Below are 5,265 nucleotides of genomic sequence, written 5' to 3'. Positions count from 1 at the left end.
TTTGCTCATGTGGTATGGATTTGATCTAAACCTTCGTAGTGTTTTTACAATAGCAGTTTCCTTGCTTAGGTATGTTGTACCTAAGTCAGGTTGTCTTCCCATAAGGGAAATTTCCCATATGGGAAATACAGCCACTATGTCACAAAATGTCCTGCTGTAACAACTAAAGGTACAGAAGAGCATGCTAATTTGTGTTCGACTTCTGGGACAGCAGAAGACCTGGGAGGCTGCAGCTGGAATGTTACTGCAGACTGACATTAGAAACTAAGCACCAAATGTGATACTTGCCCCTGCAGAATCAAGGGCTTGGGAACATGTGAGCAGCAATGGGGGTGTGTTTTACAAACAAGTGTTTGAGATTGCTTAAAAAATCACTGGCAAGGGTACTAGAAAGAAACAGATTTAATATTAAGTAACAGCACAACAAAGTTCATTGGGCAATATTCACTCTACTTCTATGAGACAGTTAAGCCACACTAAGGAAAAAGCGATGCAACAAACCAAAAAAAACAAAATCTAGTAAATCAGAACAGAAATGAACTAAGAACTACCAAGGGTGGGTGTGGGTGTGTGTGTGTGTTTTAAGTGTGTATGACAAAAGGATAGACAAAGCAAGGATAAAAATTAAAACAGCCTAAAACCCCAGCAGCACTCAAACTTAACCATGCTTAACTTATATCTTAAACTTCACTCATAACTTAACTTATAACTTAGCCTTAACAATTTAACAGAAGAACAACGTTTAACAGGACTTAACCTAACTTGTAACTTAACAACTTAGCAAAAGCACAACACTTGACAACATTTATCTTATGTCTTTAACTTACAGGCCTAACTTAGATACCTACGGTACTTATAAGCCTAAGAAAGCAGAATTTCTCCTGAATTTTCTGTAGCCTATGCGCACATGCATGCACACTAAGTGCAAGGTACCTGTGAAACATTCCCGTCAGAGGTAGTGAAATGCTCACTTGGGATGCTTTTGATCTTCTCAGCAGCTGAAGGGTTGGGCCGGGAGAGGGTATCCTCTTTCAGCAATCCTGTGTATATGACAAACAAGGGTTAGCTGGCTCTGAGAGGCCCCGCTTGGAAGTTGCTAGTCGCAGCCTGCTGCAGTTCAGGAGGTCTTATTTTTGACCTCTGTTTAGGGGCCCCGAGAGAGTGGGCTTTAGTTATAACAGTGTTTCATCCTAGCCACAGTTAGGGTCAGACGCTTTCTTTGAAAGTGTTAGATCAAGGATGTTAGGGCAGTCAGGCAAGAGAAACAGTTTCCAAGTTTGTTCATTATGAACAGGAACTTGTTATCAGCTGTTTCTGGGAACAGGCAGTGTTTCTGATGAGCCCAAGAGGAGCTGAGCCTGGGTGCTGTTCAGTCATGGCTGAGGCCCAGCAAGCATTTGTCAGATCACAGCACTGCCTGGAAAAGGAGTAGGGGATGCACCACCACAGAGCAGAGTGAAATATAACCAGAAGAGCAGCAACTCTCCACCTGCCCCCTTTTCTCATGCCTTTCTCCCCTTTGTTTCCATGACTGCATTAGTGAAATGAATGAATCTAGGAGAGTGTGGCACCTTAGTTTCAAGCAAGATAACAGTTTCAGAAGTTAAAATGTATGAATTTAAAAGAGCTTAAAGATGTGAACTTTAAAATGGTCTTACAGTCTTGATACTACAACTATTTGTAGCAATTTTGGTGGCTTTAAGAAATACTGAAGAGAAGCTACAGGTCACAAGCTTTCGCTGATCAATATATAGGTAGCTTGCATTCTTGAAATAAAGAAATCAAATGCTGCTTCTAAACTGGAAGCTTTCAGTAATGTTGCAACTGAATTGGTAATCTTCCAGTCATGGATTTAGTGGTAAACAGAAATATTTTATCACTATAAATATCGACACTCACCACTATATTCTTACTCTTAAATAGTACTTCACTTCTAGCCGAAGAGTTTTTAGCACAAGTTGCAAGTCAAACCCTAATAAATTTCCTCCAGTTTATACAGGCAGTAGTCACCTACAGCAGATTTTAGTATATCCAGGTGGGGAGATTCCACCACCTCCCTGAGCCACCTGATCCAGCATTTGACCACTTCTAGTTTAAACTGGTTTTTGTTTAAATAGAATTTCCTATATTCCAGTTTTTCCCCAACTGGGCACCACTGAGTCTTAATCCATCTTTATATCCTGCAGTGATACATGGCCTCTGCCTCCTCCACAGATCTCATTAGGTTTTTCCCGTGATTAATGATTCCTGCACAGTTAAACTACTCTTGAGCTTACCAGAAACACTCCATAAACAGGAACCATAGCCAGTGGAACGGTATTATTATTACTGGACTTTTGAAGAATTCCAGTAATTACTTACAGCCAGGATGATGATTAACTGATGTCTTAAGTCAATCAACTTGCAATCCTATAAACAATGTTCTTAAGTGAGGCCCTTTCAACCCTCCTGGGCCACAGCAGGCTCCTCTGAAGGGAACACTTCCCACAGCTCACTAACTCGAGAGTTTGCAATATTCAGAGGACCCATGCCAAAAGCTGATGATGGGACCTGAACTGATAGCTCCCCACACTGCTTAAGGCTCAGCCCTTACTCCTTCAGAAATGCAAAGGCAGTCGATATGAGTATTTCTTATATACTGAACTTAAGGGGAACTTCAGTAGGTATCTTTATCTTTGTACATATACACATATCTGTGAGTTGATTTAAACACACTGTAGCAAGTACAGTATAAGTGTTGTCATCTCAGATCTATAATTATGTTATATTGTTGAGTAAATGCCATTGAATCTCTTCATAAATGTTAAACAGTCAATGATTGAGTGTTGCCAAGTCCTTTACAGATAAACCACTGATGAAGTCCAGAACTAAGACTGGACTCAATCATATCAGGAGTTTGGAAAGCTGTGGCATCCCATCTGTAGGGAAAAGGAAGCATCCAAAATTTGTATGTGCTTATGGTTGAACAGAATTAAAAAAGCCAGAGGATCCTCAAAATTCCATACTTAGCATGGAAATTGGTATGTTAGTCCCTGATCTCCTAGACACACCAGTGGAGTTTGGATAAAGGGGAAGGGAAGGGAAGGGAAGGGAAGGGAAGGGAAGGGAAGGGAAGGGAAGGGAAGGGAAGGGAAGGGAAGGGAAGGGAAGGGAAGGGAAGGGAAGGGAAGGGAAGGGAAGGGAAGGGAAGGGAAGGGAAGGGAAGGGAAGGGAAGGGAAGGGAAGGGAAGGGAAGGGAAGGGAAGGGAAGGGAAGGGAAGGGAAGGGAAGGGAAGGGAAGGGAAGGGAAGGGAAGGGAAGGGAAGGGAAGGGAAGGGAAGGGAAGGGAAGGGAAGGGAAGGTCCAGCTGATGCGCTGTCCGGATCCTGGGGCACATGTGTACCTGAGCTTCGTGGAGTCATGGGGCTACCTCAACCCTATTCCTGTGTCTGCTGGAAAAGTGCTGCCCTACCTTTGTATGTCCCCATGTCAGTCCATGTCCTGCTCTTGTTCAGTGTGTAATTGCCAACAAACCTTATCTTCTATGCTTCTACAAAAGTAAGGGGGTCCTTTTTGAACATCATGACTCAGCAGGAAGTATCCCTAACCTTTTTGCATTCTCTATCTCTGTGAATAAATTCAGATTGATTCTAATTCAGTTTTCCTTTGTATGCTTCATCTCTCTAGTAAGTAATAAAGTGAATCTTGCCATCAAACTTTTTAAAGTAATGATTTGCAAATTTATATTAAGCCTGCTTTTGCTAATACCTTTGACAGTGATTCATTAAGCAAACTAAACCAGTCGTAACATACAGTCCCCTTCCACCAGGTGTGTGTACACAAGGTTAAGACCCTTCTGAGCTTTCTCTTCTGCAGGAAGAACAATTGCATCTCCAGCTCTTCTATCACAGATGCTTCTCCAGTCATGTTTCAGATCTGGAACTCTGGCAGGAAGTCAAGCTAGCTGCTTTTGTACAATCTTTATAACTTCTCTTATAGGATTGTACAGACACAGTAACTGTAACCATAACCTATTACAACTATTTTATTAGTTTAACACATTGCCCCAGTCTAGACTTAGTAACTCGTAAGTTTTACTTTGTGTTAGTGACAAGTCATTTGAAAGTAAGAGAGGGTAACAAACTGGTAAGTTACTTGCTTGGAGAGAGGGCATTTTGTCAGAATATGTAAACCTCCATTTATTCTTATAAAGCAAAGTTCTTGTTGCTTTAGTCTTTGCTGGACATTAACAACATAAAGCAATTCAACAGCTGTCTTTAAAAGCTTTAGTATATTTAGTGCTATAAATACATAACTTGGTGGCTGAATATCACAATTGCACTTAAGACATTTTAATGTACCACTCTGTAGGGGAGTGTGTTACAGCACTTCTAGTTGGCTTGTCTATGGCAAAATACTATATATATGAACTACTAGTTAATAACTCCTAAGTTTACATCATGTTGCAGAACTGATATAAACAGCAGAATGCATGCCGTGGTGCTCAGAAGAGCCTATTCTGCTGCTTTTTTAAAATAAGATTTGATGCATAAGCTAAAGAAAATTATTTTGATTGATACAAAGGTTTTTAATTAATAATTTTTGATTTCTTAAAAACTCCTTTGTAGAAGACAGGTTGTAAAATGACTGTTCCAGTGCATTGAACCACTTTAAAATGTGCTTCCTTTGTAGCAGAAAAGGACTCAAATATTAAAATCCAAGCAAAAAATAATCACAAAATAAAAGTTTATTACTACTTCAAAACATTTCAAAAGCAGCCAAGACAGTACTAAAAATCAGGAAAAATTAACACAGTAACAAGACTAAGGTACAATACTATGTAATAGCAATACATCTTTCATAAGATTTATAAACAGGGTATCACTAGTTTAGAAAACATCTAACACCACATTTGTGGAAATAAATTTAATGTGTATCCCCATGGTAATATTTTAGAACAGTCACTTAGAAGCAAGGAAGTTGAAACTTAGGTCAATTTGTTGCTAATAGTGTCAATGACATTGTAAATGATCAATTTGATTACTGACATTTACAAAAGAAATGGTACAAAAAAGCAGCAAGGTCAGACATAATTTGAAATAAGTTAAAGCGCTTTTAAAATAAGATATATACACTTTCATGCGAAGGACTATGAAACAGGAGAACAGCAAACAAGAATTCTGCATTAAATTAAAATAGACCAAGAGAGAATATGGGAGAAGCAGTACAAGACAGACATTTGAACAAATATTGGATTCCAGTACAAAACCATTTACCATTTAAGTG

Source organism: Anomalospiza imberbis, chromosome Z (genome assembly GCF_031753505.1).
Source record: "Anomalospiza imberbis isolate Cuckoo-Finch-1a 21T00152 chromosome Z, ASM3175350v1, whole genome shotgun sequence".
Taxonomy (NCBI): domain Eukaryota; kingdom Metazoa; phylum Chordata; class Aves; order Passeriformes; family Viduidae; genus Anomalospiza; species Anomalospiza imberbis.
The sequence above is the reverse complement of the archived record's forward strand: the minus strand, read 5'-3'. Positions refer to the sequence as shown.